At 37.7% G+C, this 13,968-nt stretch overlaps 1 protein-coding gene and 1 non-coding gene across 3 annotated transcripts in view; one reads left to right on the top strand and one right to left on the bottom strand.

Annotated features, from left to right (window-relative positions):
* The window catches only part of LOC137983647 (NACHT, LRR and PYD domains-containing protein 13-like), a 21,372-nt gene extending 18,708 nt beyond the window's left edge, over positions 1-2,664 (bottom strand). For both annotated transcript variants that reach the window (XM_068830803.1, XM_068830805.1), the window contains exons 1-2: positions 2,575-2,664; positions 2,314-2,410 (exon numbers count right to left, since the gene is read on the bottom strand). The gene's annotated coding sequence lies outside the window, so the exon portion shown is untranslated. The remainder of the gene's footprint in view (positions 1-2,313; positions 2,411-2,574) is intronic.
* A 6,542-nt stretch (positions 2,665-9,206) lies between these two features.
* Positions 9,207-9,280, top strand: Trnas-aga (transfer RNA serine (anticodon AGA)). The gene has a single exon. It is a non-coding gene; the product is annotated as a tRNA-Ser (tRNA).
* The last annotated feature ends 4,688 nt before the right edge of the window (positions 9,281-13,968 follow it).

The raw sequence follows: 13,968 nt of genomic DNA, 5'->3' as shown, positions 1-13,968 counted from the left end.
CGCCTACATCTTAAACTCCGTACTATGACAATCATTGTGTAAAACAGTTGACCACCTTGGAACAACACAGAAATAAAAAAAATAAAAACTAAAGATGAACTAAAGATTAACTAAAGATTCATGAGCTCTAAACGTCAAATTGGTAGAGCAAGAGTCTTTCAAAAATTCCAAAATCACGGCCACATAACAACTGAGAATGATCTTCCAGCTGTGTAAATGACATTTTGACATAGACTGATATAAATTTGAAAAAAGGTGGGCCGACGTTTTTCAAATTTACCCAAATTCAATCCATTTCAATCCTCTCCAGTTTTGTCCATCCATGTCCCTTCTTGGCTTCCCTGTGTTTTGTTAGAGTTCTTTTATAGTGTTGAACAGTTATTTTGATATTTTAGTTAATTCTATGACCATTCGATCAGTGCTGAAATTGCCTAAAATTGCGTGACCTAGCCCCTTAAATCAGTCACTGTTACGTACAAACTAGCCTGCGTAGCAAGCGTTCCTGTTAGACAGAATTTTCCGCAAACTGGCCGCGCGAAAGTTGGAGCAAGAGACTAAGGGAACGCTTGCAAGAAGACCCCCTATTTTTGAAAAACGCCTACGTTTTAATGGTTGACTTGACACACGCTGATTGACGTCTTATTAACAAATTAGCCAATCAGCAATCAACAGTACTGGAAATGAACCCCATCGAGATAACAAAAAATAATTTACCTGTATTGATCAGTCCAAGAATAGAGGCAAGTCCATGAAATGTCCCGGCCGGTCCTTACTGCCTGTCTATAAGTGGCCCTGTAAACACCAGTGTGGCAACGACGGTGTTGCCACCTGTCGCATCCGCCGCAGAGTAGGGCTTCTTGGCGGGAGGTGACGATTTGTGCGCAAAATATGCAGTCAAATTCCTCCATAATATCGATGATTATAGCTTTGATGATAGCGTTGACTATCGCGTTGATTTTTCGATTGAGAGTTCCAACGAACTGGTGACTTGAGAAACAAAATACTAGGACTTTTATAGTGTCAATCCCTTCTCCGATGGATCGAAATCGCAGTGATATGATTGGTGAATGCTAATGTTTTTTTGCAATCCTTTGTTAAATGAACTACCATGTCCTTTTGAATGATATGTTAATCAAAAATCTCACCTCAAGTGACAAGCCTACACAACGCCTTAACTGTTATATATTTTTTCATCTAGCTACTTTTGCGTATTGCGTGAAAGCGCACAAACTAAAAAAAACACTAATTCATAAAGTTCATACTGAGAAAAAATCGCAACAACGATATAAACATTGAACCGGGAAGTTAAGTGGGAACGAGCTAATTTCTTACGTACCTTATCCTTTATTTATATAATAATGAAAAGTCTCACATTCTTAAGTATAGGCCGCTCAATATGCGCAAGGACCCCGCTCAAGACACAAGTCTACAGAAATAACGAAGGGGGTAGTTTCTAAAGAAACTGTGGTGCTTCGTCGGTGGGAAAGTAGTATACAAAAATTCTGGTTTTATCAACGGAGTTGATATTGTAAATTGGCCACCGTACAGAGATTCTAAAGGCTGACGTTTCGAGCGTTAGCCCTTCGTCAGAGCGAATCCAACGCCCGTTAGGGCTAACGCTCGAAACGTCAGCTTTTAGAATCTCTGTACGGTGGCCAATTTACATTAATTATCAACTCCGTTGATAAAACCAAAATTTTGTATACAGAAATAACGCTTTATCTCAGCCGTCACATATATATTTTTTGCATCTAAGTTTGCGGATCGTGTGGAAGCGATATAAAGTTCATGACACTGAGCACAAATCGCAACATCGATACAAAAATTGAACCGCCCAGTAAAGTGGGAACGAGCTAATTTCTTACCTACCTTATCCGAATCCCTTATCCTTCATTGATATGTTAATGAAAAGTCTCACATTTTTTAGTATAGGCCGCTCAACGAACCCGCTCAAGACACAAGTCTACAGAAATAACGCCTTAATTAAGGCTTGGCCAAACGCTCGCAACATTTCAACGCAACATCTTGCAACATTGTTGCCACACGTACGCAACACGTTGTGCCCAACCATGTTGCAAGATGTTGCGTTGAAATGTTGCGAGCGTTTGGCCAGGCATTTAGCTAGCCGTCATAGTTTTCTCTGCGAGGTTCGACAAAGCTTTTACATATGAATCGTAGGCGAACTGACATATTGGACGTAGGTGAACCGACATATTGGACGTAGGCGAACCGACATTATACGTAGGCGAACAGACAGTAGGCAAAACGAGCCGTAGGCGAAACGACCGGTTACCGTCTTAACATTTTCCTCACCTTGTTTGGCGCACTCTCCGCTTTAACTTAACCTTTTTCAAGGTAGAAAGTTCAATCCAAGCCTACAGTGATCGAGAAGGTTTCACAGGATCTGTTCCTGAGACGCAAAGGAATGTGTCATAAAGTTAAACTCATAGCAATGTTATTCGATTGACTGTTTAAAAGAATCACTTAAATGGAACAAGAACCCTGCGCCAGTAGGAGAACGCATCTCCACTGTTCTTGGAGTTAAAACAGTAAAAGATGCTTTGCGACTCTTACATGATATCATATGGATGAAATACGTGCCTTTTGAGTTAAAACAGACTTAAAAGCCGTCCTTTCCAAACTTTTAGTCGACTACTAAGTGATAAACGTGGTTACACCCAGAATGAACAATTGTTAACTATTGGTCTGAAAAGTCACGAGATTAACATTTCAGAAAAACAGGAAGTTGTAATTCTCTTTGCCATACATCACGCGTCATTAGATGTGTAACAGGCTTTTGTTAAAGAGAAGTCGAGCAGTTAAAAGCAACTAAAATCTGCTCAATACTTTCTGACCATAAAGACAAATTTACGCAGATGAAATAATGTAAATAGGCAATGCATGGTTGGTGAGTAGATCAATAAGGATGACAATCGGGTGACAAGCTTCGTATCGTTTTTAAATGGGGGAGAAAAGTTAGTTATTATAGGAAAGAACTTTCTGATGTCTCTTATTCCAAAGCAAAGTTGTTAGAAAAGATCTCCATTACGGTCTGAAGTTGTGCAGTTAGGCCTGTTTCAAACGTCGCATGTCGTATGAGCCGAATCCAATGCAAATGAGAGAAATCAATTGTTTTCGCTCATTTGCATTAGAATCGGCACATGTGAAATGCGACGTTTGAAACGGGCCTAAGTTGACCTAAGTTAGTTAGTAGCTGTTAGTTAGGAAGAGGCTCAAATCAAATACCTTCTTTGTTTACGCTTTTAATAATCTACAACAATTACTATCTTACCTTTTCTACAACTCTCACACCCTCAAGATTATTGTATTAGGATAAGTTTTGCCAGAGACTTCGCTGCCCGAGGATACAAAGGGCTTGATGAGGCGATAATCTTCTAAAAGCGACCAGTACACATTGTTCGTGCAATCGGGCCTGTAAGTAAGGCACGCGAATCTCACTTCAATAGATCTTATTTGCTTGAACATTTTAGTTTTCCCAATTCAGATCATATGACGATCCTCAGGAGATTTCGTCCTTTGTTTTGTTCGTTAAAAAGAGTGCATGCAGTCATATTCATGCTTGCATGCACTCTTTTAATGAACAAGACAAAGGACCAACTCTCCTGAGTATTATAACATGATCTGTATTGGAAAATATACAAGCGAATAAGGTATATACTTCTTCACTGAATTAACTGTGTGTTTCCTTTAATAAACAAAAGTACAAAATGTATTATTTCAAGTTGAAGGCTTCTGTCCAAATTTTAATACGCTTGCTCAGTTCCTTGCCAACAAAAAAGGAAACAATGAAACACCACGGACGTAAACCTCATTAGTATATTCTTTCGGGAAATATAAACGAAATCAGAGAAGAGGAAGGTACAACTAGAGGCAGTCGTAGATTAAAGGGGTGCGTTTGAGTTATTACGTCGCCTGCCTAATGCCCGCGGCCGCACACTAGAGCTATCAGCTTAGCAAAGTTTCACTCGTGACTGTTGGCGTAAGCAAGTTCCCGTAGTGTGCGGTGGCGTTTTGAGCGCAAAAGCTAACGGTAATAAGAGCAAAAAAACGTCCAACTTGTCGCGCAACATTGCTGTGAAACTTGACGGAGAACGATGTTGCGCGTTTTACACCCCGAGCAAAACTTGCCTCGCAACAAAAAAATGTGATGCAAGTTGCTGCAGCCTTTTGCAGAAAGTAGAACGGAAGCTCTACTTTCTGCAACACGCCGCAGCAACTTGCAAGGCACTTTTTTTGTTGTTGCGAGACGTGTCAGTGTGCTTGGGATGTAAACTGATGCGCAACATCGCTGTTCGACTAGTTTCGCAGCAATGTTGCGAGACAACTTGGACGTTTTTGTTGCTCGTATTAAGGAATGAATGAATGAATGAATAAATGAAAGTGTCTTTATTGAAATAAATCGGTGCAGCAAACGTGCACAACTAACATATACAATATAAAAAGACTTACAACTTTGAGAAGTAAGTATAAATATCAAGGCTAAAAAGACATTTATTTATAAACGCTCTCTTGAAACGTTGTCTTGACTCTGGGTAGAATATGTTCATGCTCACGTTCACGTAGAGCTCTATTGGGTTTATCTGGAAGAATTTCATGACGGATGTGATTTCCTTTTGAAGTTATTTTCCTGAATAGTTCACTGTCTCTTTTGTCAAGGATGAATGACATGGGTGTGGCATCAGAAACGTAACCAAATCTCGCTGCTCGTCTGATGAAGGTGTTTCATTTGTACCCAGCGGCCCCACACATAAACAGCGACATTATCAAGAACTCAAATAATCTATGGAGTTGATCTTTACTGTACCCATACCACTTACACACTTTGATGATGTACATTCGACTACTAGCTTTAAATAGCAGACTGCGGTCGATGTGCAGATCTCAGTTACAAGGATCGTTTTGAAAAGTAACACAAACACCACCAAGTTTTAGCATAGCTTAATGTTCACAGTCCAATCCCCGTTATCAAGGAAGGAAACGGCGTGGTGTCTTAATAGGTCCCTCTCCGTGGATGTAATTAACTGATTTGGAATTAAGCCTAATATTGATCTATTTGCCTGTAGACTTCCCCCCCCCCCCCCCCCCCACAACAGGTTGAGAAATATGTTTCACGTAGATCTGATCCTGGAGCCTTTGCAGTCAATGCTTTTGACATTTCATGGAAAGTTGGAATTCTGCTTTTATGCATTCCCACTTTTCTGTATTGTATTCAAAGAGTCCTCCATAAATACTGTACACAGTGAGGAACCAACCGTCTTATTTGTCAGTTGGCTCGGTTTTCTTTGTTCTTTCAGGGGATTATATTAAATATGCATAACCCCCACTTTTATCAACAGTCTGAAAAGGTGGGGGCGGCTTTGATGGTTATAGGGGAGAGCAGGGCTGAAACAACACCTGATAACAATAGGAAAACAATGAAACATATTGCTCTCAACATATTCTCCAGAACATACTACCCTCGACTTAGTCTCCCATTACTTCTAAACTCTGAAAAACAAACAAACATAAGCGAAATGTCAAAATTTAATTATTATGATTATCATGATCATGATTATGATTATGATTATGATTATTACCTACTTAAGTCAATAAACATACAAATCACTGTGAAAGTTTGGCCCTATTCTTTCCTCTTCCTGTGTTACTCATGCTTAGGGTTTGTAAAAATAAAATTCAAATTTAACAATTAAAATTGACTTTGAGAAATCTTCCAAAATATATCCTTGACATTAATTGAGACTCTCATCAATTCCATTTTCACACAGGTTGCGAAAAGAATTTAGCTAACAACGTTTGCTAGCTAAAAGTGAAAACATCACTTTTCACTTAATCAGTCCCGCCATTATCTTTCTAGTGATGGTTTTACTTTCCCATAATACTGTCTTTTGCATTTCATTAGTTATTCGTTCACTTGTTTTCTCATAGAATAGTTCTACTAGGACTCGTTTTAATTTTCTCATTCCTCCACCACAGCATCCTGGTATTACTCGCACTTTATATCCTTGTCGTCTTTCTCGCAACTCGAAGAACAGCTGTTGATATTTTTGGATCTTTTCACTTCTTTTTACCATTCTCCTGGACAAGCCATATCCACAATATTAATTTCTTTCTTTTTTTCGTCTTCTAATGTTAAATCCGGTCTCCTGGCCTTGCTATGAGTTTCATCTTGTGCTCCCAATCCCATATTTTCTTTCCATCTTTCTCTATGACGTGCCCCTTTCTGCACTTTTCGTTTTACCACCTTGTCTTTTCCGGTAATAATCCTTCATTCCACTGCCATAATCTTTTAGTGCATTGTCATGTCTTCTAACGTACTCAGTTGCGGCTAACTTCTTGCATCCTGACAAGAGATGCTGCAAGCTTTCCTTCTGTTCACCACACAATCTGCAAATGTCTACCTCTACTATTCCTCTTAGTTTCATCCAAGATCTAGTCTCTATCATTTGCTCCTGCATATTAAAAATTGCTGCTGTCTTTTTTGGATCGGTGTTGCATTTCAGCCATACATAATCTTCCTCTGTATATCCTACTACTATCTCACTTCGCATTTTCCTTTCTCCTCTTCTATTAACGACCTTTGCTCCTTATCATAATCATTCTCCCAAGCTTTCCTTAACCATTTATTTTCTCCTAATGCCAAATAGCATGCCACTCTTAAGGCGGCGAAATACGAGATACAAAAACCCTCAACTTGTCGCGCAACATTGTTTCGTTGCAAGTTTTAGTCGATGTTTCGCGTTTTTCATCTTGCGTGATCAACTTGACCCGCAACAAAAACATTTGTTGCGGGTTTAAGAAATGCAGCGCGCTGATTGGTTGATTTGCTAGCACACGAACACATTTGTTGCGCGACAAGTTGTGAGCTTGATGAAAAACGAGCAACAATGCCAAAATTTGTTGCTCAGAGTAGACCCGCGCTCTACTTTTCGCAACAACTTTCTTCAACTCGCAACAAATGTTTTTGTTGCGCGACAAGATGATCATGCAAGGTGAAAAACGGGAAACATCGACCCAAACTTGACAACGAAACAATGTTGACGCGTCAAGTTGAGGGTTTTTGTATCTCGTATTTAGCCGCCTTTACTCTTCTCTCTTTGTAGACATCTTTAAAGCTTTTTAACCCTTTTCCACCTTCTTTCCTTTCTGTATATAATCTCTCATCACTTATCGTAATTCGCCTTTCATTATTTTGTCCAGACTTTCTAGATCTCCTTTCCCAAGATGGCAAACATTCATTATATATCCTGCAACTGGGATTACTCTTGTGTTAATAGCTTACCTTAGACGTTTGTCGTTTCAACTTCTTTCCTCTAGTTCATTTGTTCTCATTCCTACTTCCGTTATTCTTTCAGTCACCTTCTTTACATCAATTTTATCACCTTGCTCACATCATAAAAACTTCTAAACTTCTTTTCTGGGTCCAGTGCAATCATTCGCTCTTCCAAGACATTTAATCCCTCTCCTTTCACCATTTTTCCATTTTCGAAGATTACCTCTGCGCATTTCTTTACTCCATAACATGCACCTGTGTCTATGCTTGCTTTCACAATAACCTCATTTGCTACTTCTAATTTCTTATGGCTCTCCTGAGATACCTTTACGTCGTCAATAAAAAGGCTGTGTGTTCTTTTAACATCTCTTTTGCCTGTTCTTCCCATTCTGTAACCATCTGTTTCATCCGAAAGCATAGCAATTGGTACTTCCGTTAAACAAAATCCTACTGGTGAGTAACATTAGTTAGCTCATGAGGATACTTATGATGATGTCCACACCCTAATTAAAGACTTACACTTTCTGCACTCAATTCTCATTAACTAGACATCACTGTTAAGATATAATTAAACACTATAACATAAACAATGTTTCAAGTTATTATTTCTAGTACGTTAATCGATGCAGTTATCGATGCCATTTAATGTAGCTTTAATTAACTTTCTTTTCCTTTTTTTTTTGGACTTTGTATATTTTATTCTATAGTAGAAATGTAAACACTACCCGCTTAGGTAAGCCTTTGCTATTTGCGGGCAAGTGTATTTCTTTCTTATTGTATAAGTGTATTTTTAAATAAACTTTGAATGAAAGCGTTTTTATCGGAAAAAAATTAATTTCAAAAATGCTTGTTTTGGCTTTCAAATTTCCCGGGCGCCGCCATCTTGAATAATTGTCACGTGCCGTGGTTGCCCTATTGTTCTGACACAAAGAGCGTTTGTTCTGGAACAATAGGGAAGCCACGACATTAGAAACACATTCTGTGGTTTAAAAATTATTTTCTACTTTCAGTGGAAGTTCCCTTTAATGGACGTTGACCATATTTGGTGGTGTCTGGTGACCACAACGGAAAAAAACCCTAAAATTAACGCAGGATACATTTCAAACGAATAAAAATCACATGATCAGACGTAGAACTTTATTACCGCAAATGCTACGAATGGGTTTGTTGAAAGGTTGAATTTTATCAAAGATGTGAATATTTTAAGGGCTGTGATCATAGATTTCTAGCAACTGTGATCGATCTACTTCAAACAAGAGGCTCTAAGTAGCCTTTACTCATGCGCTGCCAGGTTATTTGTAGTTTTGTTGACAGTTTAATAATAATAATAATAATAATAATAATAATAATAATAACTTTATTGTACACCACAAAAAAGGTATATAGGTGTTACAAGATTCTATTTGAGAGAAGTTGCTCTTTATCATGTGAGTTCATTGACCTATATTTTACATCTTTATTTGAAAGAGTCTGTTTTTTTCGATGGGTCCATAGACCTGTACTTTTCAAAACAATTTGAAGGAAGTTCTTTTTTCTTCTCTGGGTCCATTGGGCTGTAAATTTCTCTCCTCTTTCTTCCAGTTTGCTGCAATTTCTGAAGTAGATTTATGCTTTCTTATTATTTGTTTCCTTTCTATATTTGATAATTCACATAAACATCTAAGAAATGCAACCTCATAGTTTGTTTCAAAACAATTAAATTTGAGTGTGTTAACGATGAAACAACAACAATGATATTGAATGTAAGGAGAAATGTAGACTCATTTTGGAGGTTGGTTGGCTGCATCTTGATATGCATTAATGTGACAGCGCGATGCTGTTAGTGAGTTTCAAATGTGCTAGTCAATACTTGGCTGTGTAGCCGCGCGATGCGGTTCCAGTCGAGACCCACAAATTGACCCTTGCTCACCATAGAGTCTCCAGTAGCTCAGTGGTTAGAGCATCCGACTAGATCACGGAAGGTCGTGGGTTCAAATCCCATCTGGGACTCAGATATTTTTCCGAGTCTACATTTCTCCTTACATTCAATACAATTAAATTTACTTTGAATAATAGAACAAAAGAGATCAATAACAGAATCTACATTTGAAAATACTTTTGTTACATTTTTTGGTTCAGAACCATTAATTGTATACAAAACGTGGTAACTCATCTTTTGCTTTGCATACCACTGGAAAACACAACTAATGCAGTAGCTAGAAATCTTCACATCAGCCTGTGCTGCTTTCCTTATTATCCAAAATGCCAGTTTTAAGCTGTTGTTTACTGGGAACCACATTACAAGATAAATTTCCCTAACATCTTGCTCTATGAATAACTTTTACATGGCCAGCGGCCTACGTCTAATTTCTTTAGAAAATCAAAAATCAAAACATATTTTGCTGGAGTAACATTTCTGATAAATTGCTGTTCCATTCTCAATGATACTATCAACTGTTTGAGAGGTGCAATAGTTACAATACTTTTGAGGTGGAAAAACAAATACAATAAAATGACACAGCGGAACATTCTTTGCAAGAACAAAGATAAACATCCTTTAAGTGCTCCTAGGGTCTAAAATTTTCTGTTGCTTTACATTTTAATAATGTTAACACATTTTAATCTCATAAGTAACAGATGTTTGTGCACATATATTCTGAAAATGTTGTACCAAATTCATTAATGAATCTATTTCAATTGAAGTACATGTTGCAAATGGGTCCCATACCTAATAAATCTCTGCCATGAGAGTAAAAAATTAATTTTACACCTCCCATTAGGCAAATAGTATATTGCTACTGTGTAAAGTTCAAGTGTTAAAATATATGCATGATAATTATCCATGAGCAAAGAATCAAAGGCAGCTAACATTGATATAATTAAGGAAAGTCTGAAATTATAGGAAGTGCACTATTTAGCAAACCACTATAACTATCACTGTGTGTCAACTGATAATTAATGTAGCTTAAGTTATAACCATAACAGGCAAATCTGTCAAAAATAGGAGTCCCTGTTTGCATGATTGTGACAAAGCTGAATACATATTATTCCCATGTTTATAATTTGAGCCAAGTCAACTGAAGAGGTTATTGGATTCCTGAAATTTTAAATAAGTGCCGACAGAGACATTGCCACACGTTATGTGCCTGCATTTGCCGTACCAAATACTTCAACATTACCTTGACTGTATGGTGCGGCAATAGTTTTAGTTGGATCAACAATTCCTGGACCTGGGTTGTTTGTTCGTCATTTACGAGTCGAATTAACTCAGGAATGTAAAAGCGATACAAATAGATCTTTGTAAAGCCACAGATGATAATTTGTTACATTTCATAAATATGAACCAAACTTTTCAATACTGGCAAATAAATGGCCTCTAAGTAAAACAAAAGTAAGACAGAAAACCAGAATTTCCCCTTGAAGCATCGTCTAAATTCCTTTGCCACCAAATAAACAGAATGCATATCAACGACTAGTCTGTATTGTTGAAAGAATTCCCCATTTTGACTTCGTCGCATGCCGATACTGACAATAACAGTGGTTCTAAAAACAGTTCAGATTCCTAAAAGTCGGATCAGTTTTTCTCAGGTATTCTCAGTTTCGCTCAAAGCTGCTCTAAGGTTCTCAATGATCACTAGGAGCTGAGGTGACCGCCAAAATATTTTCTCCCTCGATTCTCGTGAGGTGGAATTGTCTACTTAAGGGCTTGAAACATGAGAGGAATGGTTGATTTCTTCAAACACGCACTGTTTATTTTGTCATGCAAAATGGACTGATATTCCAAGCATACATACATTTTAAGACTCTAATACTTCTTTTCAAGTCTTTCTATTAATTTCTCTGACTCAACAATACATTTTTCAGCAGCTATTAGTTGTTTTGAATAATCCCCTACCCCCCGCCTCCCGTAAAGTTACAGTCATGTAAATATATGCAAGCATAAATTTCCATGCACTAATGTGACACGGAAAACAAGAAACGGAGGGCATTTTATACCTCATGCGCTTACTGCGCATGAGTAATTACCTCCCACAGCAGGGCAGGCTTCACATTATCGTGCTTGTAATCGTCGTGCACATTTTTAATTACCGATCGAATTTGATTGACATAGTCAATTTCGGAAAGAAAAGAAGTGTTCAATTTCCAATTTATTCCTTCATGCCCGGTGAAAATCGAAAGACAATGTATCTACCACTTTCCACGTGGTACGTTGTATATTAAGCGGGCACGAAAAAACACGCAAGAATTTATACGTCAAAGAAAGAACACCGATAGCATGAAAAAATGGCGTCATGCCTGGGAGACTTAGCCGGAAGGAGCCTCTCGTAATCCCGCGGGTCACTTTTAAGAAGGGAATTGGGATTGGGCATGTGCTTCAAATTCATGCCCAGCCAACCTCGTCCCCAGGGCCTTCTCCTCTGCGATTTTCAAAATGGCGGCTCGTCTGGAGAAGACCCTGGCCAACGCTGAACTCACGTGGTACAAAATCTCCAAAAATCTTGGAGATCTTTATCACGTGACATTTTGAGAAAGACCAAAACAAAATAACGGCGAAGCATCGCGTAGGAAGCAAAACACCGGTGAAAGAACGCTTTAAGTTTCTACACGAGGCAGTGGTGGCTTCGCAGTAAGATGAAATATTTTTACGGACGTTTTAATTCTGGAGCAGGACTTTTGCGCTATAAAAGTACGTGTACAAAAATCCAAAAAAGTATCTCAATACAAAGTTGTGAGCATTTGTAAGTTTATTCCACTTTCGTACTCACTTTATTTAACTGTCATTGAAATCAGATTGAACATCAAAGAGAAAAACTCAGCTGCTCTGAAGTACGGAGTGAAAAACTCTTTGTGGCCTCATATTACTAAGCTTATTCAAGCAACATGATCGAGTCACATACTCCAACTTGCTATGTGAACATGAAGTAATTTACTCTATATAAGCTTATTTTAATTAGTCTGACTGAAATTAAATTATCGATTGATTGAATGATTTCCTTAATTCACAGGCATCGCTTTTTATTAAGTCTAATTAGCAGAATTTATTAAATTGAGTCTTAAGTTAATTATACACATGCAGTATACAGTTTTAAATGACTTAAAAATATACTCTAATGATCTAAAAACAGGACTACACACCCTTGTAATTGACCCTTTTTGGATCTACAGGTATGAAAATTTATATGATTATTAGGCTTTGGATTCAATTAAAAACTTAGGTGCAAAGAGAATCTAATTTTTGCAAAAACTTACGTTGTATAGGTGATGTTCTATAACCTATTTCTGGCTGATACTGTAATAGGAAAATGTATAAATAATTAGCAACAATCTGGAAACCCATTTTCAATAGACCATATTCGTATTCTCAGTATTGGACTGGAACTAGCTTGCAATGAAGGCTTATGCAGGGGAATATATTAAAAAGTATTTGCATGTGAAAAGATTCCCCTGTATTAGCCTACATTGCAAGCTAGTTCCAGTCCAATACCGAGAATACGAATATGGTCTATTCCTTGCTGAACCACATTTTCACTCAGTTCCTTAATCAAATGAAATTATTGCCTGATAACCCAAGGCTACATACTGTAGCCTGTACTGTAGCTACTGTATATTGTTGTTAATTTTTCAGTTGGGCTAGTGGATGTTCTTCATGCCCATAAATTTTAAGCAACCTTTTTGGTGGTGGGGGGTAAATACTTATGTTTTTTTCAAACTACAGAATTACTATAAGAAAACAAATAATTATTTCAATTGTTAATTTATTATTTATTGTATTAACCTGGGAAAAAAGTTTGACTGTTATGTAAGTATATCCTATTTGCAGCCCACAAACTACAAAACTGATTTCCTTGCACCAAGTTTTTGCATGAATTGTTAGGCTTTGATTTACCATTGTCTAACCTTGAGCACCACTTAATTCCAGTAAACTATGTTTGCCAAAATGACCTGTTGCATTGTTCTCTTTATCAAATGACATCTACAGAATAATACTGGGAATGAGTTTATCCAAAGATGTGTTGTTGAATTTTAATGTTCACCAGACTAAGTGTAAAATGGAAGAAAATACTCTTTATATGCATATGAAATTACTTAGTTATTCTACTTCTTAATGTGTATTGGTTGGAAGGGTGGGGGGGGCTCAATGATGCATTGTAAAACTAAAACCAGAGTAAGAACTCTGGTCAATCGCAATGAGCACAGACTATCAAATGAAGCAATCAAATAAACTTGTATATATATAGGTGATGCAAAGTGCGAGAAAGGTTTTGGTGACCTGTTAAGATTAGTACTGGTTAAAATGCTTCTGATTGGCTGAAAAGATGGCAGAAGGTTTTTTTAAACTGATCATGTAATAATGCATAATCATTCAAATAAATGCTCCTATGTTGCATTTGGTTAATTATACTACATTCTTTAATGTCTGATGTGGAGGCATGGTGGCCTCATGGTTAATGTGCTTGACTGTTAAGATCACCGATCGTTTCACATGTACCTCCGCAAATGTCATTTATTGCATAAGCTGCACGTTATGCAATAAATTATACATTGGTGAGACAGGTAGACGACTAGGTGACCGATTCCGCGAACACCTTCGCGATGTTGAGAAGAATGACAAGGATGCATCCAAGCCAGTCACTCGCCATTTTAATCTGCCTAACCACTCCAAAAAACACATGGCTATCTGCGGCCTTTCCCTACAT

The sequence above is a fragment of the Montipora foliosa genome, chromosome 13 (genome assembly GCF_036669935.1).
Source record: "Montipora foliosa isolate CH-2021 chromosome 13, ASM3666993v2, whole genome shotgun sequence".
Classification (NCBI taxonomy): domain Eukaryota; kingdom Metazoa; phylum Cnidaria; class Anthozoa; order Scleractinia; family Acroporidae; genus Montipora; species Montipora foliosa.
The sequence above is the reverse complement of the archived record's forward strand: the minus strand, read 5'-3'. Positions and strand labels throughout refer to the sequence as shown.